Here is a 24,646-nt window from a genome sequence, read left to right as displayed (position 1 = left end):
CTTTGCTCCAGTGCAGTGCGTGACCCATCCCCCCACTCTCAATGCTGCCGACACGCCTGTCGTTTGGTGGCTGGTGCAATCATATGCTAGAGTGGGCGTCCTAGTCAGCGCTGCGCTCATACTCCAGTGGTCGTGTGAGTCTGCGCTGTGTCGGTTTGGTGCGTGTCGCTCTGCTCAGTCAGTTGACCAGCGCCCTGCACCGGCCGTCCAGCAGCCCAGCGCCGCCAGCTTCCGTCCCAGTTGGTCGGGATCGCTGACCTTCCTGTGCGACCTGCGCCGACGCACTACGCACCGAGCGTCATATCCTGTTGGGCGTGCGACTGGGCCGTTCGCTGTGCGCTGAGCAGTGGGCAGAGAGCCATTCGCTGTGCGCTGAGCAGTGAGCGAGCGGTGGTGAAGTGCAACCAAACACGCGTGTGTAGGTGAGAGGCTCGCCGTTCTACAGATCAGATGCCGGGCGTAAGACGGCAAATTTTGTCGGTGCGGCCGTTCAGGTTCGTAGCTCGACGGGGCTGGCCGGACTGGTGTCAGAAAATGTGCTGGTGCGTGCGAAGTTCGGTGCCAGTGTGTCAGTGTCAGTGACGCTGTGTCAGTGGACACTGTCGAGCGGACGGCGGTGGCGGCGATACCCCAGGCCAAGTCCGCTCGCCGCTGCTGTCTCCGTCGCTCTGGAGACTCGGCCGAGGCGACCGCCGAGACGGCGTAGTGGACGGCGTACTACGCGTATTGATTTCGCCTCGCGGGCCGCGCGCCTTTGCTGCGCCACGCCACGCCGCAGCCGCGCCGCTCCACGCCGCTGGCATTTTCAAACGGCGGCGAACGGGCCGCGCGTTGAGCGCGAAACACGGAGCGTCGCGCGCTGGAGCGCGGAATTTTTACGGCGGGAAGCCGCAGTGTAGTAGTAACCTTGACGTAGCCGCCAGAATGGATGAGCGACGCTTCTGATTGGTGGGTCACTTCCATGGCTGCGGCGGCAGCCAATGGGAGGGCCGGGCGGCGGTTGACTCCGCCCCCGGCTGCCGCTCGCCGCCCGGGCGGAGCGGGGCGCAGAGCGAGAGGAACTGGCGACACGGGGTGGCCGCGCTGTGTGGGGCGCCGATTCGGCGAGAATCGCTGTGCTGCGCTTCGCTTGCGGCGCCCACGTGCCCAGTGAGTGGGTGGCCGACGGTGGACAGCCGCCTGCTGATGGTGAGTAGCTCGGGAGGTTCGTGTGTGAGTGATATACCCGCAGTTCATCCGACAGGCATGGCTTCCGGTCGACCGGCGGACGCCGCTTGTGACGTGCGCTACAATTGTCTTCATTGTGTATTTGTCTCGGTTTCTCCGTCTCTGCAACTGCGCGCACGTCGTTTTTTGATGTTATTCGCGATGCTGTGCACGTTACGTGATAGCGCCAGGTTCGAGCAGCGTGTCAGTGCCGTTTTCTGTAGGGGAGGGGATGTAGCCGTCGCCGGGTGCGCCGGCAGGGGGCGTCTTCGGGCGGCAGCGGCGGCGTCCGGCAGTGGTGTCACGCGGCGTCCCTCGCTCCCCTCGCCCCCACGGCGACCGGCCCGCTCGTCTCCGCTCTGCCTGCTCGTCTCGTTGAGATGTGTCGGGGGCTGTGCGGGCTCGCCCTCGCCCTCGCCCTGTAGGTGAGGCGCTACCGTCTCAGCGTCGGGGGCCGGGGCGCGGCGGCGTGGCTCCCCGGCCCGCGCCCGGCGCCCCGTCGCTGCCGATATCGGATTTTGCCGCCCGTAGGTCGATGTTCCCGTCGCGCATGCGCAGTGAGGGCGGCCGCCGCCTGCGGAGGTTTGCCACGGGGAGCCTCCTATCGGGCGCGGGGAGGAGGGGAGGGGAGGGAACGTGCTCCTATTTCATTGTAGAGGGAAAAACACGAAAGGCGAATGGAAATGGCCCGTGGGTGCGAGGCGGGGCCTGCCGTTTGAAAGTCGCCATCGAATATTTGGGAACGGGTGGGATCGAATGCATAGCTAATTAGGCTATATCAGCTTCTTTCAGAAGAGAAGGCTGGTAAAGATATTCCGGTGCAAGGAATGTGATGTCTGCTGAAGCACGATGTTGCTGCCACGTTGAGTGGCTCTGATTTACAAGGAAAGGGATATTTTTTTTTAATGGAGATTTTAAAGAAAATTTTGACCACTACGACCAATAGTTGGCCGCTTAAGTCAGCTTAGGATTAAATAATTTTTGGGGGTATTCTATCGTTTCTTGCTTTGTTTCTATTTTTATCCATGCTGCCCGACTAATTGGCTTCTCCCTTCTCTTTCCAACGCATCTCAACCAGTAATCAATCAACGCATTCTAATGGCGAAATGCTCAAAATTGCGAATTCTTCAAGCCATTCATGTCGCCAACTCAAGAAGATTGGAGTCACTGGACTGCCCACTGTGCGTAGTCGAGCGATGTACTGAATTCATTGTCAGGTTCATGCGGCCTAAATAAATTATTGGTTTATTTATTTGAAACATTCTTTATTTAACACCTGCCTGCTTGATAACGTTAAAATTTGCTATTGATGTAGGGTAGACCGGGGCAAGTCGCCCCGCCGAGGTAAAACGCCTCACCGATGTTTCTCGGAACTGGCAAGGTTCTGGGGAAACATCCTCTCTTCTATAAAACGTGCACTATACGATCATTATATGAGCAGACTGGAAAGAAATTGTGATGACGCTTTAGGGAGATATAGCCAAAAATGTGTTTTTTGAGTGATTTTTATGTTTTGTTGTCAGATTATGCATCATGGCGTTCTTTTATCGTCCACATCAGGTTAACGACTTTTATGTATTTTGAACGACTATTGTCTAACGCTTATAATGCCGGGTTGGTTCGTGTTAAATTGTGTCTTCCTGGAGTGCAAGGCGTTGTTCTCTGACCGTACTACGTGATGGGGTAAAACGCCCCAGTAGGTCGCGGGGCAAAAAGCCCCATGGGGCGTTTTACCTCATGTGTTGTTCGGACTACCCACTTCCTAATGTTCGGTAGCTGGCGAACGGCATGTTTCTTTGCATTTATATGTACTTTTCTCAGCAACTGGATGGCAAAGGAAGTATTTTGTTAACATTTGCATTGCAATAATTTATTATTTGGCCTTCTGAGGCAGGTGAAAAAACTGCTCACACAATAGTGTCGTAGCTGAACACCTGATAGGATGGAAGGTGCTAACTTCAGTGCCGTGCCTCCCAAGGTCTAACGGACCTCTCATATAAGATTTATTCAACTAGCATGTTTAATCTTTAATCTAGAGTATGGGGCTTCTTGCCCCAGGCCGTGGGGCGTTTTGCCCTGGGGTTGGGGCAAAACGCCCTATTTGCAGTTGCTTCACAAATCACTTCCTAGCTGGGAGTCCGATCATAAGTGAATGAATTTGAGGGGTGGAATTTAAAGTAAAATGTCCAAAGAACGCATTGAGCACAAATTTGACCTTCCAGGTGATGTGGGACAAAAGTTATGTAGCAAAATAAATTATCTGGGGCGTCTTGCCCCAGGCTACCCTATTGCATATACGTTAGCCTCATGTCGTTTTTCCACGTCCCAATTTGACCCTTGTCTTTCAGTAGGTTTTCTGTTAACCACGTCAGAAAAGCTCGATATGTTACATGATATGATGTGGAGCTCGAAAATTCCACTGGAATAATTACTGTTTAAACACTCGTTGAGAGAATTGAGAGGATCATTAGAGGGTTTGCTCTTTAGTCTGTCACCGACATTTTGGCAGGCAATAATCATTTTATGCGTCTCGATAAAATTAAACATTTTGTTTATAAGCATTTGACTGAATTAATGCTCCGTGTGACTGATATGGGAAAAATTGAAGTCCACCATTTCATATTGTGATGAGCTGGAGTTTTCTCAGCTACCTGTGCGGATAAATTATTAGTTAATTACTTTTGTGGAAGTGGATAACGCAGCGATATTATTCGATCTCGAATGTTTCTCTCACGATAATCAGTGAAAGGACGGTGCTTTGCTCGTTTAGTCGTATCGCCCAAACCAAATGAAGTCGAACATCACAAGTTAATTGGAATCTGATATTGGTCATAACTATCAAGCGATTGGCTTCGCTACCACAATTGGTGAAAATTTGTGCAATGAAATCGACCTGTTCTGTTAATGTGACTGAACATCTCACAAACTGCAAAACTTGGGACAACAAATATCTGTCGAATGATTTCTGTCCCCTGATTTCTGATAAAAGTGGTGCTCAGTCAGAAAAAGGCATTGTTCTAGCGATAAACTGTTTGACTGTTCCTGTTGTGTTTTTTTTTTTCGTGCTAGAAAAGGCAGCAGGCTTTGGACAACATTAAACGATCACTGCTAAACCTCAGCATTTTTATCACAGTTTTGTATAGCATTGATTGGCGAATAGAAGGCGCAGCTAAACTCTCTATATGATAAACACTTTTTGGTACAAAATAGTTCATAAAAGCAATTTAAATGATCGTGCTGGGTGTTGATTATTGCGTAGTTTTCGACATACATATTTGTACAAATGGCTGGCTTCAACATATTTGGACGGGGAGTCGACGAAAATGCATGACATTGGACGGACATTGGACATGCATTTTCTGCAACTGACATCACTTGTAGGTATACCACTTTTAACATGGAGTTTTGAACTGGAATGGCAGTTTTGTAGCTTGGGCTGAGACTATATAGCACATCAGAAGCTTTTACTGCCCGACGATTACCCTATGGGCAAATATATTCCATTTATCTTTCCGAAATCAGTGCCTTGCCTTACGCAGGAATTTAGTGCCTTACGGAAGAATGCCAAGAATGCAGCCACCTGTCGAAGAGGGCAACGTCAGCCAATCAGCATGCAGTTGGTTTTGAACCACGCAGTCACGGTGACTATCACGCAGTATGATGGGTCAACGCGTAATAAGCTTCCACCGCAAACGCTATTTAGCCTCTACCAAAGATGGAATATGCGTCCTCCTTTATGAAAATAATTAAAAAAAACCTTTTCTTCATATTACTTTCTGTTTTAATCATTTTAAGCATAAAAAAAATAAAAAGAACATTAGCCAAAATCTCATTTGCAGAAAGTAGTATATTTCCTTGAAGACTAGTTATGTTTCAAGTCCCATTTGGATATAGGTATCTGTAAATCATATCTACTGAGACGAAATTGACTATGATGGTAGCCATTCGTCGTGACTATTTGAAGGCGTGCGATTATGGGCGATGGCCGTCAGAATCGTCAGTGAGGTCTAGAATCTTTGAACCCTTCAGCCAGGTCAGCCTTCGTGAATTTGCCGGCGAGGTTTTTACGCTCCGCCAGGCGTTCGGCCATTATGTCATGCCATGGAAAACTGGTCTACGAGGATTCGCGTGTGAAGCACGTGGCCGCCCAGGTCGCTAAGCCTCTGCGGATGGAAAAATACACTGCGGTTCTTGTACATATTACTGTAGCGAATATGTTAAATTTGGATGAGGTAGCTTTTCTGTCTACGACGCAATAACTTCAGGAAACCTTGGCTGCTTTCGGTATTGCTGGTACGCCGATAATAGCCAACAAGAAGCGTCCTTTCTCATGAGAATGATCGATTAAGGCAGCACTAAAATAGATGAAAAGTGGTACGACTTAGATGAAGCAGAAGCAGAAGCAACAGTTGAAGTCGTATGCAAATAACAACATCGGTAACTGCGTAAGTTACTAGTCGCAGCGTCAGGCGACTGCTGCTGCTGCTGCTGTGCTGGGCAGGAATAGCAGCCAGTGCCAGGAGCGGTGCTGGGTGAATACCTTGATAGCACTGGTGGCAGTGGCTGCTGCGGTGCCGGGCGGCCGCTGCGGTGGCGACTGACCGCTCCACCAGCGCCGGCGGCGGTCATCCACTGCATGCCGGAGCGGCGCGTTTTCTCGGCTGGAATGCGCCGCATTGCGGTACCGGCGGCTGCGCCGCGCCACACCATGCCGCCACTGCGCCGGCTGTGTCTGATAGCTGCGCTTCCATCGGTGAGCAAGCGGCTGTGGTGAGCTGAGGCAATGGAGACAATTGGCAGTCCTGTGGGATGTGGAGGCTTGGGAGTTCGGCTCGTTTCCCTTCAGGGCTGGATGTCACTTACAGCAAGCGGGAAGAAGGACCGGTTTGAAGCTCTACAGGAGTTACCGTCAGAGTTCACTTGGCAGTGATGTATCTGTTATGTAATCTTGGATTTTCACTTGAAATGCTCGAACTTTGTATTTCCGTCTCCACACCGTTTGATCGACCAGCGCTCACGTGACTGCTCGTGTGAGTCGGTTATCCGACCACGTGGTCCGGCGATGGCTCCGAGCGCGCTCCCTCCAGCAGAGGTGGCGGCATGGTCGGCTTCAGTTGGCCGGCAGTAATGGACTCCCACCGACAGCACGCGGGCGGCGTGTGATGGGACTGTTGGCCGCAATGCTATCTGCGCAGAGCGTCCTAGGTCACATCCGGCGCTACTGGGCGGCTGCTGAACAGCAGGACTGCTGCTGAACGACTGCTGGACGGGTGGGGCAGCTGGACGGCTGGGCTGCTAGATGGTTGCTGGATGGCTTATGTTGTAGGGGTAAATTATCAAGTGGTTGGTTCAGTGACTGCCTATGGGGTTGATACTGATTACCGGGTGCTGCGTTGCTGGTCAGCTGTATGGCTGACTGATGATCGTAGGAATCGAACTTGACTGCTAGTTCGAATGCTGCACGGACGCTTTATCAGTATTGAGTTCCGACTGACACCCTACCGGTTACTCCAACCCCTCTCGGTAATCTGTGAGCTTCATGTTCATGGTACATTCGATAGTCCCCACTGGCAATCCATTCGTGGAACACTTCATTTATATCGGCTTATTCCACTACTCTTGTACGCCGAGTTAATGGCGCGTGGAGCTGCAATCGACGATTTGAGCCTGCACCTCAAAATAGAGCGCCATCAATCTCCGCTCCTTCCGGCGATCGGCCTTCGAGGGCGATGTCGGCGCGCCGCCGGCGACGCTAGCGACGCTGCTCATCACGGGGCGTCCTGAGACGACACGGGCGCGGCCCTGCCGCCACCTGCCGGACGCAGACGCAGACGCACTGCGTCGGGCGTCCCGCTCCGTTCGTCCGTCTACCTCGCTGGGCGTTGGTGGAGAGGGCAGCGGCCCCGAGCGCTGGGCCACAGCCCGGCCAGCCACCCCGACCGGCCGCTGCGGGAAGGAATGGCCCCGGTAGGGTGAGGGCGCAGGCCCGGGCGGCGGCGGCGGGGGCGGCAGGCCAGGACAGGTGGGGCGGCAGCTGCCCCGGTCCCCTCCCGGACCGCGCCGTCCTTGGCTGCCAGGTGCTGGGACCGCGCTGTTCCGACCGACCAGGGGGGAGCGCGTCCTGCCCTCTAGACTGGGACAAATACAGGTCTGGAGCGCTGCTAGGGGAGGGTCTGTGGGCTAGGGCAAGTCGAATGTGGAATGTTGATGGCTCAAATAACCATGAAATTGGATTTGTACCTGAAAGTCACATGATGAAAGGACATTCAGAACAAACATAGAATGTCACTCTCTGCCATGCTGTGTGGCCAATGGCCATGCACGGTATGTGACACTCGATTGGAGCTGCCGTTAGCTGGGTGCTTACTGCTCTGTCTTATTGCCCCGTGTGGTGCTGGGACTGGCAGCGGGCTGCGGGCTCGGCGGCTACTGCTGGCACCAGGCGGCCGCTGCAGAGCGGTTGGAGCGTGTGAGTGAAGAGTGGCCGCTTCCGGTGGAAGCCGGCTCGCGCCTCACCTGGTCGGGTGCAGGGCCGCATATTTACGTCTGGACAACGAGTTGCGTTGGAGAGGCCGGAAATAGTGGCGATTTCAGGACCGCAAGAATGGACCGTCATTGGAATGATTCTTTTTTAAACCGTTGACTGTTTTCGGCCGGAATTTAATAGTTGCTACAAAATATTTTTTTATTACGTTTCCACCAAGAATGAATGCCATCAGGGCTAAATTTTTACTTCTATTGCATTTTGTCAAGAAGCATATAGTGCTGTTATATTGCAGTTTTAGCGCGTTTGTTACAAAATATGAAGCGAATAAGCGTCAGTGTAATTCATCAGTGCCAGGCTAATTGCTCTTGTCGATCCACTAAAATTTATTAAATATTTTGCTTTGTGTATTCCAAAAGGAGAGGGAACTATTTCATGTGTGCCTTCATGTCAGAATTGAAGGTGGATCATTAAATTTTCAACGCAGTTTACAAACAAGCATTTGGTCTTTCTCGTGTAAGCAGTGGGCAGTGGCTAAGAAAAGGTTGATCAATCCTGAAGTTCAGTCATCGTACCTCAACTTGGCAGCAAGATCCCCCAAGGACAGAGGATATATTGTATACATGTCCTGTAAATCAATACAAACAAGCATGTGGTCTTTCTCGTATATAAGCAGTGGCTAAGAAAAGGTTGATCAATCCTGAAGTTAAGTCATTGTACCTCAACTTGGCAGCAAGATCCCCCAAGGACAGAGGATATATTGTATACCTGTCCTGTTAATCAAAACATTTTTGTGCCTGCAAAGGCTTAAGTTATCTGTGGTGTGTCGGAGTTAGGCCATATGGCTATTTTTGTTGTATGTTTATGTGGAGATTGAATATAACTGTGACCCTGTGCTTGTTTGTATACTTACTATGGTCAAACAGGGAACAGCACATTTCACCTAGCTCCTAACTCATAGCTGTACCCTGCAGGATCTGTACTTGTTCATGTCTCGAGCATTCACAAAGCACTAAAGTAGCTTAGTAATCATTTCCCACATTTTCTGAGCATCTAACATGACATACAGTAGTGCAGAGCAGCTTCAGAGAAGAAACACTTTAAATGCACAGACTCACACCAGCCACCCAATGAGCCAGTTCCTCAGTTGACTGTTGCCCTGGATGCAGCTTGGCAAGGTGAGCTAACTATTGGCAAGTTGAAGGTTAGCAGGTAAGACTGAGTTAGGGTGAGTACCTACCTATAACTGGGTGCTACTGCTATGCAGGTCTTGGATAGGCTGCAAATATGTGTGATGATTGAGGTTAGGTCAGCTGTCATGTTAGTCAGGTAGCTCATTGCTCAGGTCACATTTTTATGGACACTGGCAAATTAAAAAAACTAACATAATCTAATCTAAGCTAACCCGACTAAACATACACAACTACTGACTATAGGAACTAAGCACCTACCTACTTGTGCCTACATCTCATACCATGTCAAAGTAGAGTTCCTTGGTGGAAGATTACCCTCAGTACTTTTTATCCCAGCCCTGTGAAGAAAACTAATACTTCTAAGCTCTGAGTCACTGCTGGCCATCCACAGGAAAAAACGCTGAGACTGAGAGCTTTGCCATTGTGTATTGGACCAATAATCACTATCACGATTCACGAATGACTATGAACACATTATATCATCACATCGTTGCATGGATTGTCACATTGACAATTCTACTACAATCCTTTTTTTCAGGAAATACAGTGATGATTAACATCAAAATCAACATAAAGTGGATTTAGTGATCCAAGCTTTCTCCTCCAGTAGCAATGGAATGATCACATGTTTCATTTGCCAGACACTGAGTACCTGATGCACGTTACAATCTGCATAGCATGAAGCATCTAAGCTGCCCAAGTCCATTCATTCTAGATTTTTAACTTGAAAGTTAACACTAATTTATCTTGCTGTTGTAAGTTATCATTCAATATCCATACCAATACATCAATATACGCTCATCAGTCAACATTTTCTGACATGATCCTGCTCAGCGTGCTCTTCAGTAGGTATTGCTCCAAGGTCTGCAATATTATATCTTGTTTTTGGCCAATAAGCTCTTTTAATTTTACTTTTTATTGCTGATATAATGAGCCCGATCACCTTGCGTTTATCAACCAAAATTTCATAACTTGTTCAACTTGATATTGATATTGCTCAGGAGTCAGGACCTCTGGATACTTCGGATTGTTTTCAGTCAACATGCTATATGATATGATATGATATAAGTCAATATTCAAAACATCCAACAAAACGACGTACAAGAGTAAAAAAACCACCAGATAAACTAAAAAATGTCCTTGGAACAGAGCCAAGTGGTGCTCCATTTGTTTGTTTACAATGATTGTAGTGCTGATGTATTTTTAGGACTCTGAACGTCGGCTTATAAAAAATGAAACGTTTTTACAAAAGTTGTAAGGCAAGTAATATTTATCTGAAAGAACTAAAATATTCAAAAGCCAAACACTATGAAATACATGAATCGGAACGAAAAAGTAACCCAAAAATCTAGCCTAATCACCGGCTCCTAAAATGCAACAAAATCAGCACTTTTCCCCGCAACTCGTTGTCCAGACGTAAATATGCTGCAGGGCCGCGCTTCTGAGAAGGCGCCGCCGCCGGCGGCCACCGCGGCTCTGCACCGCCGGGCCCGTGCGCGCCGCAAACCGGCAGCTCTAGCGGCGGCGGGCCGGACACGGCGGCAGCGACCGGCAGCTCTAGCGGCCTCTGTTTACAGGAGAGGCCGCCCGCTGGATGGGGCGGACGGAGACCACGGCGGCGGGGGCGGCTGACCGGCGCCAGGGCGTCGGCCCCGGCGGCCCGCCCCGCGCGCTGTTTACATGCGTGCCCGGTGCGTGCTGCGTGCTCGGGCGTCCCGCGGCTGAGTGGGACGGTAGAGGCGATAGGGCCGCTCTCGCCGGGCCGGCAGATAGTGGCGCTGGCGGTCGGAGCGAGGCCTCGAGCGGCCACTGTGAACGAATGGCGGCGCGCCGGCCACGTGAGAAAAGCAAACAGCACCTCTTATCGGGTACTCACCGTCACGTGGCTCTTCGGAATCTCGAACGCCCGGCCTGTTTTCCTTTCCGAGTTATGAACAACCTACTTTGAAATCATCCGGATGTTGGCTTCAATCGACTTCGACGTCTGTTGAAGCCGCCGCCAAAGTTTCAATAAATACTCTTTTACTAGGCTGATATTGTGCGAAAATACGACTTCTGTTCATTATTCAAATTTGTAAGTAAACGTATGCCTTTGACCCCGGCAAGTTCCTCCATTGTCTTCAGTTCGAATCCATTGATTGGCGATTCCCCGGCCGACTGCGCTGGTCTTTCTCACGGTTTCTGGGACCGCTCCGGTGGCGGCGGTACGGGCCGCGCGTGCTGCTTCCGGCGGCGGCCGCCATTGGCAGCGGACGCCGGAAATCGGCGGTGGGTCGCCTGGGAACCGATGGAGATCCGTGAGACCCTCCAACGTTCGGCTCGCCGCGGCGGCGGTCAGCTTCCGGTGGTGCCGGGTTTGGAGACCTCGGCAGTGTGGTCCATCACCGTGCAGTCGTCCAGCCTCAAGGGAGCGGGGCTAGGTCACCAGACTGACCCTCGATGGGTCGGGTCAGTCTCGTTAGGCCTGGGCCGCTTAGGGACTATAGGAAACAGGAAATCGGTGACCTAGGTTCTCTAAGGTCCAGTTTGGTGACCCGGCCCTTCAAGGTTTAGTCCATGATGTGGTCCTATTCATACACCGGCAACCGATACATAGAATGAGAAATTGGTCCCAATGGCTATTGTGTTGTCAATTGAAGAAAAAATGGAAACCGATACCAAACCAAATACCACCCAAAACAATGGGAACATACCGAAAATCAAACCAGTCTGTAAAACTGACCAAAATATTAACTTTTTTGCCACATTTTATAACAGCTAGCGTTCTTACAAAGTTGCGAAGTAATATCCCATGATGAAATCTTCATTTTGTTATTATTTTTTATTGAACGATTGATCAGACCGACAGCAAATAAACCCACACAACTCTTCTCTGCTACGTCAAAGAACGGTCCCCCGCCCGCTACCGCGCCGCGCTCGTCCCCCGCGCGGCGCGTTTTGCCAACGCGGCGCGGTCGTTCGCCTCCCTCGGGACTATTTCCATCCTGTGCGCCGTTTTTGTCGCCCGCGCGTCTCCCCCGCCGCCGGAACCGCGCCGTTTCCGGCGCAGATGCGGTGCGTACACGGGAAGGAGGGGGGGGGGGGGAGGGAGGGAGGGCCTCGGACCTTCAGTCGCTGTGTCGAGGGACGAATGTGGACGATAGTTTGCGATTAATTGGTGTCCGTCTTTAATTTTGCCTTTATTAAGTCGTTCTTTCCGATCATTGGAATGATTGCTTGATTGGCCGTCGAGCCGACAAGTATTTTCTGTTTCGTAGACTATTTTGATATGATCCTTCTTAGTCATATGGTGTAAGATGACCATTGACCACCTCGAAGAGTGTCCGGCATGTTGGTTCGTCATTATGTAGACAGTATGAAAACGTTTCTTTCGAATTTCGTGCTTAGGTAAAAACTGCCGATTTTCTTTGCTCCGCCCACTACATAGTAATCATTCATATATCCAAATGATCCACTGTTTCATTATCTACTACATGTAGGCTAGTGATGTTAAATATTTGAAACCGATACCAAATCAAATATCAACTGAAACGATAGCAAAGTCCCGACTCCCGAAAGATACAATTTCTTTTGAATGTTTTGAAACCGATACCAAATCAAATACGAACTGAAACAATAGAAAAGTCCCGAAAGCATACAATTTCTCTCTCGATCTGTTCAACTAAGAAATTAAATAAGATAGTCCTTCAACCTTCATAAAAGGACAGCAAAAACTTCAGCAAACTCCAATTCGGACTTTCTGCAGAACATGAAAATATTTATTTCTTATTCCTCCAAAATCTTTCGCAGTACAGTAACGGAGCAAGGTGGTATCAGCAGCCAGCACTCAGCAGTCGTCGCGTCCTAAATTTCTTATGCCATGACCAAGCAGCATGCATAATACATTTTTGCAATGTGTAATTAATTGCTAACCTAGACTTTATTTTCATTCTCAATTTCACATGGAACGTTTGAGAACTTATGTGAGACAAGGGACGTTATTTGACATTTAATCACTGAACAAATCCACCGCGGTAAAAACTGAACTCTTTAAGAAATAACTTCAAGGGATCTAACGTTTTCAGGTTATTTGTTTACGATACCTTTGTGTACACATTTCTGATCCGAGTGATAGATCGATGGCCTCTGTGGATCTCAAAGCAAACGATAAGCTAGGATCTATGATCCCACTGGATCCCATTAAAAATATATGACTTCAAAGGATCTGAGTTAGGACAAACCAAGAAAGAACAGGGATCCATGATCCCAGTGAATCCCCTCATATGCAACCTGTGAGATAGAACGTTTCCTTGCGAGTTCATGTCGATAAGTGCCACAAAACTGGTTTATGATGTGTAATCACATAATATCCCTGAAATAGAATAATAGCGCATTGCAACCAGTGCTCCTTTGTCGACAAAAAGTAAGGATTAATGATCTCACCGAATCTCCAGGCAATAAATATGTTCGTGATCCCAGTGAATCTATCGACAAGAGAGCCGGATATATGACCCCATTGGATCAAAAATCCAGATACGTGGGATCAAATCCTAGATAATTTTCCTGGATCCGTGCGCATGTCTAGCAATCTACGTGCCTCTCCAATGTTCTCGTTTTGTTACTATTAAGTACTCCCCAAGGGCCGGAGCTGATCCCCTTCAAGTGCCTGAGTGCGCCCCTGCACGCTGGCGCCCCTGGGCCGGACGAACGCCTCTGCTGGGCCGCCATTTTGAAGTGGTACAGCGTGCGGAGAGACTCGTGCGCCCCGGGGGAGGGGGCAGAGCAACGATAACCGACCTGGCCTACATTGCGAATGACTTTTGAATAGCCGTGCGCTGTGAAGTCGTCAAAAATAGGTATGGCGTAGGTATACCGCGGGAAAATGTTTCAAAGATATTAGTGAATTTTAGGTGTCCGTCTGGTATTCTGTGGTGGCAGCCGAACCCCGGGATCACTGGCCACCATGGGGTGACCGCGTGATGCCTGTGAATATGATCTGCCCGCCATGCGGTGGGTGCCACTCGCATGGTAACTGGGGCGGCGCCGGCAGGGTATTACGCTGCGGCGGCAGCCACAACAGCGACCGGCGGCTGAGCACGACTGGCCCACAGACCCCCTCGCCCCCCCCCCCCACCCCCGGTGACGTCATGCCGCGCCGGGTCATGTGACGCAGCGGCGGCCGGCGCGTCACAGCGTCAGCGGCCGTCTCGGCCGGCAACCAGCCTCGCCCCGGTCAGCGGCGGGGCTCTCCAGTCCGATCCGCCGTCGGAGGGGCGGCCTGGACCGACGGACGACCCCAGCCCGCCGTGCCGTGCCCCGCCGTCGGCCGACCGGCCAGGCGGCAGCGGCGGCGGCGGCGGCGGGCGCCGCTCGCCACGGGCGCCGGCGCATGCTTGAGGTTTTGTGATCGGACGCCAGGCGGCAGCACCGTGCGGCTGCCGCCAGCCGGCCGCAGCGTAGTAAGGCATCGGGGAATGGGAGCGGGGCGAGGGATGGAGGGAGGGGGACTGCCGGCCGGGTGGGCGTCCGCCCGGGCATGACCGGCCCCTGGACAAACGGCGATAGGGGGAAATGGTAGGAACTCTATGGGTGAAACGTGCTACCCTCTGCACCCTCATCCCTCAGTGTCCATCATGTGATGGAACGAGAGCCGAGAGCGGGAGCCGCCGCGGTGGCGTCGGCGGCGCTGCCGGCCGATGGCGCATTGCCGGCGGTGGGGCCCGCCGGTGGTACTCGACACCCGTGTTTGAATTTGAAGGGCGCGCGACGGCGGCCAGCCGCGTGGCCGCCTTGCCAGGGCCGTGAACGCCAGGGCCCACTCGTTCCGTTTGAATATTAGGAATCGTTGCAGTCTTCGGTAGCCTTTCTGCACGGAATATTCGCTCTTTTTTGGTACAAGAAGTTTAAATAGAGGGTTGGTGTTACTGTCCCTTTTAGCGTGTATGCTATTCTTAGAATTCCAGTTTATGGCCGTTATATCTGATCGTCAATGCTGTGCCTTTGCTGAGAATCAGCAGGAAACATTTGTCAGTAGAGATTTGTTAGGGGGAGGATTCAGTTGTTTTATTATTACCTTGTTCTTGCTGTCCCTGCTGTATCCTTTTTGACCATAAAATGCATGGCTCTATTGCTGCAGTTTTAACGTCAATACTGCCAAAGGTGGTGCCGACCAAATGCCCAATTAAGGCTTTAGAATGGGCTCTCTGCAATGTGTGGTCACGGGTCGTGACAATTCTTTCTCTTTTGCAGGTGTGCTCTGCTCTCGCTTCCACTTCGCATTGATGTTCGACCGTGATGAGATTCAAACTTCAAGGTATGTTCTTCATTCGCTCGGGACTTCCGGGACGAAAAAAATGCGAGTGTACAACTTCGGAATTTACCTAAAATGAACGTATGAACACGAAAGGTGATAGATAAAGAAGTAAGAACTGATTCAACCAAGCGGGCACTTTTGTCTTAAAACTTCATCCGCAGTTTATACACATTCTTATGAGAAGATAATTGCATCGTTTTAGTGCTGTGTGCAGGCAGATGAAAGTAAAACTCGTGTATTTTGTTCTTAAAATGGGTGCAAATGATAAGTTTAGAAAAGACGAGAGGCGCCCACCGCAGCATGAATTGTTCATTTATGAGTTTGTTTCGTGTTTGAATGTGTGATTGACACAGCTTGGATAATGTGTAGCCGATCCGATGGGCACTATCTCGTTATTTAGCTCAATCCCTCAGTCTAGTTCTTATGAGCGGCCTGAAAATGCACAAGCCTAGATAGTTTTCTTAATAGGACATTGAGTCTGAATAGTCGACTAATGGATGGTAAGGGCCCGGATGTATGCGAAGTAGGGCTCAGTGCGTAGGTCAAGCAAATAACAACGCACCCTCTCTCGACATCAGACTGGCTTGGTCTCGCCTGAGTAAGGTTACCGTCATGCTAAAAATAGATAGGCCGAACCCCGTGGATCAAAACAGTCTGTTAATCAAATTTCCTCTTGCAGTTGCCGAACAATGCACACATTTTGTGAGGAGAGTCTGCATTTAAGCCTCAAACTACATGTCGTGCCACTTTTTAAATATTGGTCAATTACCAATTCGGAAATGACCAATGGTCCACTTACAGATGAGTAAAACTGACTCGAAATAAAGTTGAAACATTCGTCATCTAAAAATGTTTAAATTAAGTCTGACTAATCGAACTTGGCTGCAGAGAAGTTCAGACTTCTGCTTTTGGTAAATACTATCTCAAACAAATCGAGATATTCCTCGTGATCTGCGCATATTGTACGGTGGTGCATCTTACGAATAAAATAATTTAAAACGATTTTCTAAACATTCATTTTTACCAGTCATAGTGGTAGCACTGCAACAGTGCGTTCCCTGTCAACATCAATAGATCAACGGAAGGAAGCTAAAAATGTTTGTTCACCTCTGCTAAGATCGTTGACATGACAGCATGTCCAACTGGGCACGAGTACCCGACTACCTCTACCGGTACCAGCTATAGGCTGTCCCACCCCCTCGTACATACACACGAACGCGGGGCGGTCGTTGTACGGGTGCGCATGGCTGGTCCTCCCCCGTCAGCCGCTACCCCCCCCCCCCGGTATCAGCTGGTGTGCGTGCGGGGGTGGCCGGTCCCGTATTGATCGAGCGACGACGCGCCGCGCAGATCCACGCACAGGCGGCGTGAGCCGCGCCGGACCCCAGGCTCCTGCACTGGGTGTGAGCTGGACGGCGCGCTGCTACACGCAGGAGCCGGCTCCCGTCCGGCTGTCCTGAGTTCGTAAAACACGGAACAAATATTGCATGTCCTGTCCGAACTTGTCCTGTCCATGTCCTGAACAAATAATGCAGTGAACATGTCCTGAGTTCGTCTCCCGTCCGGCTGTACTCTGGAGCAACTATCCTCTTCTGAGCTCTACTACTGTACGACTGGCTGGTTCTTCTATCCGTGTCCGGCTGTCCTCGGCTCCTGTCCTTGTCCGGCTGTACTGTCCTCAGGAGCTCGGCTTCCGTCCGGCCGTCCCTTGAGCTAGGCTTCCGTCCGGTTGTTCTCCAGAATTCTGCCCCTCCGACTGTCCTCTAGAGGAGCTCTCCTCTTGTAAGGCTGTCCTCCGAAGTTCTGTTTCCGTTCGGCTGTTCTCCAGAACTCTGCCCCTCTGGACTCCAGCGACTGTTCTCTGGATGAGCTCTCCTCTGTCATAATGTGCTCCGGAGCTCTGTTCCTATGCGGCTGTCCCCTGGAAAAGAGCTCTCTTCTGTCCAGCTGTCCTCGGCTCGTCGATGTGTCACGCGGACGGAGCACCAATCAGTCAGAGTCGAATCGAAACTGGGCGCCAAAGGAGCATCGGCCGAGCGAGGTCATTTGGCGCCGCGCGGTCCGCCAGCGAGACCACGTGGCCGCTGGAGGAGGAGCCTCTCCGCGCAGAGGTCGGCCTGTGCGTCACGCAGCGCGCGCACATCCGACTGCAAGGCCGTGACGGCGCAAAAACGCGCCAACGACTCGCCACGCGCAAGCTGAGTGCGTCTTGGATCGGTCTGATGTTTACCCCCTCCCTCGGCCCCCTGTCCCCTGAGCTGAAGGCCGGCTTTGTGCGCCGCGCGCACTCGAAGGCCGGCGGCGGCGCAGCTGGCGCGCTGCCGAATGCCGCCATGTTCTGTCGCCGGATGGCGCGCTGAGCCGTGTTTTGGCGCGCCGACGGGCGCCGCGCGCGAAGCCGACAGCTGGAGCGCGCGCACTGACGGATGGACGCTGCGGGCGGGAGTGACGCGCGGCTCGCGGGGGCTGCAGGGCGTGACCACGCAGCAGCGCAACCGATCCGGACACCACGAACTTCTGATCAGCGGCGCTGTTTCCTTAAACTTTGGTCGAAAGAGGTTTGTTTCGATACTGCAGATAAAGGCATGTTCACGTGACCACTGAAGTTTATAAGGAGGTTGGAACGGAAGCGGCTGTGAGATCTCCTCCCTCGCACAATCACAAAGCTGCTATCCTCTCGGCGGTGTGCGCTAGTTTCCGGCGGGATCCGGCAGTTCAGGGCCCTGCCGCGGGCCGAGGGTAGGGACCTGCTCGGCAGAGGTCAAGGCCGGACAGCGGACACTGAACCGACCGGCGCAGTGGCGACTGGCGACCGATCCCGGGAAACGAGCTGGCAGCCGGCGCGCCGGTCGCTGCAGAGCTCCGCTGAGTTGGCGCGCGGCCGGGGTGTCCTCACCCGTGCCGGTCCTGCCGGAGGGGCACCAGCCGCTGCTGCTGAGGCGTCACCGTGATGCGCTTCATGATCTCCTGAGTGAACTAGCCTGTGAAGTCAGTGACGGCATCGGATGGATAAATTCCACGATAAATGTAAACTGGTGGTACCCAGGAGAAAACTCTTTCCGTTACTGTTTGATCGGATTTTTGTTTCCTGCTAGCATCCCTTCATTACGGTCGATCCTGATCTCGACCTGCGCTCTCGCTTCCCACCGGGTGCACAGCGTGGAGCTGTATTCCAGAAAGAAAACCCTGTGAATAGAAAGGGGGCAGGGCAGCCCCGGAACATCGGAACACCGGGGACACTGGACAGAGGGGACCCACTTACGGTAGGGACCCGGTGAATAGCGAAAGGCAGCTCCCGAACAGGACTGACAGGGAACAGCTCCGAGATGAGATTGCTGGACAGCCTCCGATTGGAAGCAGCCCGCGAACTTGATTCGATTCGACGTCCCCGATCAGGGAGCGCGTGGACAGCGTGGAGCGGCCCTTGGAGAGGGAGGGCTGCGCCTGGTGGGCCCCGGAGCGGATATACATCCAGCTCAGGACAGGGCTGCTGGACCCCGGAACGGGTGTCGTCCCCGGCGGCTCCAGCTGTACCGGCGCCGGGCCGGGCAGATCGATAGCGTGCGTAGTGGCGTCGTGGCCGATGGGCCGGGGCCGGGCCCGGAGAGGAGGGCGGGCGGTGCGCGCGCGCGCGCGGATCTCCCTCTGTGTGCCGCGCTCGATCGATCGATGGGAGCCGCTCGTGGACGGGCGGCAGGCCCACAGCGCCGCCGGACGGCAGGGAGGACGGGGCGACTGACCCGTGCGGGTGCTCAGTCGGTCTCTGGACGGCCGAGGGACAACACGGTCTGGGAATGCTGCAAAAATGTGCCAGGGCTCAGACTGGACGATTGATTCTATTAGCTCTGCGCACTAGTACTCTGATTCAAACATCCATGGAGTTTGAATTCAATGATGATTTGGTAATATTGGAAACTGCATTTTATTTGGAACATGAGTCGAGTTCGTTGGGAAGTCTTACAACTGCTGGGAGCGTTGCATTCATATGTAACGCAGCGTCATTCTTAGTCGGTACGGTGCTTATCGAACAATAGTGAAACCGTCGAATCCAAGTCCCGTGAACGACCTGTTTGACCACATGTGGAGAACGTTTGACAGTACCTGGTATTCGGTATCCTGATTCAAGCATGTGTCACCAATCCTCAATCGTGAGAACTATGAATTGGAAATGCCTTTCTGTGAGTAAGACGGCCAACGTCAGCGTTCCTGGCGCCATAATGGCGCGCGCGCGCGCTCAGTCATCTCGCGCAGGCCGGCCGAGCTGAGGGTGTTGCCACAGCACGCGGCGCCAGCGCATTCATCCGGCCGAAGCGAGAGGGCATCCGCCTTTTTGCGAGCTGACTGAGCTCCGAGTCACCGTGTTTGCGACACCCCGGAAAAGCTGCGTCATCACACACCTCTGGGGATGGCAGCGTTCGGTGGGGGACGAGATCGGAAGGGAGTGGGGGGGGGGGGAGGTCCGGATGGCAAGGAAACTGGATATGACCAGTCGTATCTAACAAGGTCAGCAGGATGTGAAAGAAAACTTAAACATTGATAAAGATATCGGCGAATCTAGAAAGGAAACAATGGAAGCCGTGGGCACACCATATCTAATAAAAACTGAACATAAGAAATTGTCCAATTTTGACGCTGTGTGGGGTACTGGTTGGTTAAATTTAAACCTTTTCATATGAAAGCTTGATGGTATAATCATTTTCTTCTTGTTTTCCCTCCTTCACTTATCTCATCGGTTGAGATGAGATAGCAAGAAAATGTGTCTGATACACAACTTATGAATTATGATTATATTATTATAGTACTTTATCAGATCTGGTCAATGCGCATCTGGTCACATACGAAGATTTCTTTAAAAAAAGAAATTGTCTTAAATAACGGGTTTACCAGAAAAACTCATTCGCTCAGGAAAAAGGCCTTCTTTCGCCAGATGTTAATCGTGAGTCTTTGACGTGCTTTCGCTTTTTTAAAGAGAGAAATGGATAGCTACCAGTGCTGGTGGATCCAGGGGGAGGCACTTGTCCCTCCTGCAGCGTCCGAGCTTGGCAAAATTGCGTGGTCTATTTATTAATGCATAGAAAGAAAATTAGACAATTTAATTTGAAAAAGTTCAAGCTGCAGAGCGGGGCACATGGAAGCGAACTCCAAGGAGTTGTTGAAAATGGGAAACATTTGGGGAATATGCACCCCATCCGCCCCCGTAGCATGCAATGCCACTTTTCTGGATCCGCCAGTGTGGATACCAGACATCGGTAGCCACCATATTCCTATTCAGTTATGTGAAGACGTCGCCACCTCCAGCGCATTTGCGAAGGGAAAATCTTCGAGTCCCTGGTAACGCTTTTTTATATTTTTAACCTTTAACCATTCCTTTCTATACTAACACTGCTGCGTATATTCCCTATCCCTCTCCCTCACAGCTTAAAAGATTCCACTGAACAATGACGCTCGGTCAAGTGGAGATTGCGATGGAAGACCATGCCCCCCCCCCCCATCTTCAGTGCCCGTTCGCCCGAACTGTCAAACGGTTCCATTGTCCAATGTCCATAGTCATATTACCGAGAATCCGAGAGGCGCGAGCTGACCGGCATCCCATAAATGTCACCCTGATCCTCCTCCAGTGGCCTTGTCGTCCTTCCAGGTACTGTGCCTGAGTGACCCTGCCTTCCAAGAGTTGCGTAAAGCCAATCGCCGCGCAAAGATTGCCACACACTCTGGAATGCGAGCTGGGGTCGTTTTGCTGTCAGTGGTGTGCTGGACACTGGGGGTCGCCGGGTACGCGCCGCCCGTGCACCATCCTTTCCCGCCCCCTCCCCTCCCCCTCCCCGTGCGGCTGTTCGCTCCCCACGTGTCCCTCTCCCTCCCCGCCGCGCCGACCCGACCGCGTGGTCGGCGCCCCCCCCCCCCCTCCCTCCCCCCGCCCAGTGCGTGCTCTCCCGTCCCCGGTATCAAGGCCGCCCAGCCGCCGGCAGTCCACTATTACAGCTGATGACGTCACTGGTGTGACCGGTGTGACGTCACTGGTGGGTACCTCTGCCAGCAGCAAAAAGTGCAGAGAGGAATGCGCCCGATAGGGTGTTTGTGCTCGACGCAGAGCTTGCCGGCGGTGCGATAGCATATCGTCCTGTGTCAGAGTTGGTACGGGCGCGCTTTACCAAACTTCTGAAGGGCAGAAGTCCATCGGGATCACGCCAATCAGCCAGTCTTGTCTCCTGTTCTCTTTTGTCAAGTGCCTTCTCCTGTCTCCCCTCTCGATCTACCCAGCGATGTTTTTGTCGACTGACCTACGGTCTGCTGGAAGGGGATCCCAGTGTCCCGCGCCCAGCCTTTGTCCACCGGCCACGGCAGAAAAACGCCGACCTCGCCACGCTATGTTTTACACCGCCCAGGCGATGAGTGATGAAGCCAAAGGGCAGCTATGATGGCTGGTCTTTGGATGGGTGCGGTGGATGGCAACCGAGGATGTGTTTCAATCAGAGTATTTGGTCGGGCTCCATTGTGTGCAATGAGGATCATTATCCATATAAAGAAATTGTTTCAATCTTTCTTCCCTGAACTTTACATTAGTATAGTACTATTGATAATTTCTTTCATCAAGAAGTGATGCGCCAAAAGGGCAGATAAGAAACGCTGCAACGACTTCAATGCACAATTTTATCATGTTTGGCGTTTGCTTCTAGGAAGAGAATGAGCAATCATTGGAGGTTTGTCGCTGCTTTGGAAAATTCAGCCACATAAATTTTGCCACAACCACAGTCACAGGCACAACCCTTCAAAATTGGCATTCGTTCAACTCCTTTTATTGCGCACCAATTAGTAGACGCCAATTTCTGTTATACTAGTTCATTGGTGGATCCAGGAAGATCGTATGAGACGTTGAAGGGGAGTCCTTCCATAAAGGGTTTTTGAATTCCCTTCCCTAAAAACAAACAGGCTTATTTTGCTTTTCTATGCGTTGATGTGCCTTTTTAAAAATATACTTTACTAAAGCCGCTCGGTGCCAAAATGTCTGGTAAGATTGCTGCGTTATGGGAAAGTGTCCCAATTGGCCACCCCTTCTTCTCCCTAGAATCCGCCTGTACCAAAGTCGGCATACAAATGCAGGATGTGTTTTTTTAGCACGCGAAATTCTCCATGTTTTGCTGGTTCCGAAAAAAAATCACTGCTGCACAATGGGAAGTATATCTAAACAATCAGACTTCCCGAGGGTTGGTCTGTTTTTTCACCCTCGACCTCTGCTCACCTTGGTAACACGACCGGGAGGCGGCGCCCTGGGGTTGACCCCCTGACCCCTCCGGCGGCGGGCCCCCCCCCCCCCCTCCTCCCGGGCGCCTGGGCCATTTTTAACTGCCGCCAGCCGCCTCCGCACCGGGCCGCTGTTTTGACGACTGCTAAACATGCGGCCATCGCTATTAATATCTGGACTGCCGGCGGCTATTTCTGCTATAAGCAGCCATTTTGTTGCACATGCCGGCGGCCGTGCAGTGGCCACACCTGTCGGCGGCTCGGCGGGCGGCCGAGCCGGCCGCTCATTGGTCGCCCGCCGGCCGGCTGACCAATGAGCGCCCGCCGCCGCTCATGGCCGCCGCCTCCCTCATGACTCTGCAATGTTGCAAGTCGGCGGCCGGCAAAATGGCCGCCTGCGGGGTAAAATGGCGGGCGGTGGATGAGCCAAGTGCGGACTGAGGAAGGCTAAGGCGGGGCAGTAGGCCGTCGCTGGCCCTGGAGAGCGCTCCGGGCCGCGGAAAAAGAAAACTTCCGGTGTGCGCTGGCGGCAGTCTGTGATGTGACACTTGTGAAACGCCGCCGCCTACCATGACGTGTTTATTTTCTGCCGTCAGGTGTTTGTCAGCGGAGGTTGACGTACTTTTCTTCTTGTTTCAGGTTCCAGTGATGTTCATCCGTTCTGAGCAACGGCGGGGACGGACTGTGATGTAATTAATTAGGCAGTCACGTGACCACCCCGGGATGACGTCATAATCGCTCATGGCGACGTTCAAAGTATCAGCTGAACGATCTTCAGAAGCAGAAAGATTGCGCTGAAGCAGCGCAGCTCGCGTTCGGAACTACCAGAAAACATCACATCATTATGCGTCACTTTGGGAGTGAAAGACATGGGTAGTGAGATGTGAGATTGTCGACCTCTCACTACTTTGTCTTCCGCTTTCTCTGTGACACAATCTCCGAGACTGCGAGGACTGTTCGGCGGACCAGGGCCGACTGCTGGCTCACCTAGGGGGGCTCACTTGCCATCAGGTTGCGCTGTCATACGATTTCGAGTTATCACAGCCAGCTTTGATGAGCAAGTGCGCCTCTCCACGTCATCACTGCGCCATCGCTCGTCTCAGCGCGTCACCTTCGTGTCTGATGCACCACCACCACCGCCGCCGCCGTCCTTTGAGTGTTGCCTGGCCATCAAAATGGCTGTGAAGACGTATGTCGAATCGTATCACAGCCATGTTTGATGAGCTGGGCTGCATTTGCCTCGCTGCACGCCGGCTCAACTACCTCTGCAATTTAATGACGTCATTTGTTTTAGATATTGTGCTAGCAGTGTATCATAGACCGCAATGCAACTAAGCGGGACACCTCCAAGACTCTGAATACGTCTCCGAGTGCGCGGATGATACATCGGTTCGGTTTCTCGCGCGCTGCTGGCGATATATGCCAGCAGAGTCAGCTCGTATCTATTTCTCCCTGTCCTGCCCGTCAAGGTGGCTGCTGATTGGCTTTATGGAGGGTCCTATCACAGCCAGTTTGACGAGTAGGTTGGCTCTCGACGGTAAGCAAGATCGGCTAGGTGTTTGGGCGTAAGGAACCTTATGTGGTGGTGGCGTTTGGGGATGGGGGGTAATTTGGTCGGTGTCCTCTCGAAGTGTGACAAGATTACCGGAGTTTTCTATTATCTGTGGTTCTCTTTCACCGAAGTCTGCTATGAAAGGACAACTAGGTCAGGTGTGAAAACTAGCGTCGAAAAGTTAGACCAGTGCGCTGTCGCACCATTGGACGATCAGATAATTAAACCGGTGCTATGTGCCATACTACCTGTAAGCTTTTTGATTATGTAGTCAGTTGTACCTATGTTGCACATATTGGTATTTTTTATGAAATAAATATTAGATACGAAAGCATGGGATTTCTCTCATTTTCAGAGGAATCTAAGCTCAGTGCAAACATACATCGTACAGGACGAGCCTGAGAAGCATCACCGCATGACCCGCAACACACGCACTATACTGGCGTTTCCTAAAGTTAGGTATTGGTGTGAGAAGGCAGAATTTATTTCTGAAAATTATGAAGGTTCTCCTTCTCAGTACATAATTGCTTGTAAATAAATTCAACGGGCGCAACATTCAAATTTGAAGCCCGAAAGGCCTTGTTCAGATGCTGAAACATGCCCTGAATTGTTTTTGGTCTTCGTCTTTTTGAACGACGACGACTTCGCCACGTCAGCACGGAACAGCACTGCTCACG

General features: G+C 51.8%; 1 long non-coding RNA gene across 1 annotated transcript; it reads left to right on the top strand.

Moving 5' to 3' along the window:
• The first annotated feature begins 933 nt into the window (after positions 1–933).
• On the top strand, positions 934–24,286 carry LOC122381021. The gene is made up of 3 exons (XR_006256450.1): positions 934–1,188; positions 15,112–15,175; positions 23,057–24,286. It is a non-coding gene; the product is annotated as an uncharacterized LOC122381021 (long non-coding RNA).
• Positions 24,287–24,646: the final 360 nt, after the last annotated feature.

This window comes from Amphibalanus amphitrite, unplaced genomic scaffold (genome assembly GCF_019059575.1).
Source record: "Amphibalanus amphitrite isolate SeventyFive unplaced genomic scaffold, NRLGWU_Aamphi_draft 000111F_arrow, whole genome shotgun sequence".
NCBI classification, from domain to species: domain Eukaryota; kingdom Metazoa; phylum Arthropoda; class Thecostraca; order Balanomorpha; family Balanidae; genus Amphibalanus; species Amphibalanus amphitrite.
Note: the sequence above shows the minus strand (reverse complement) of the source record. Positions and strands in the feature narration are given on the sequence as shown.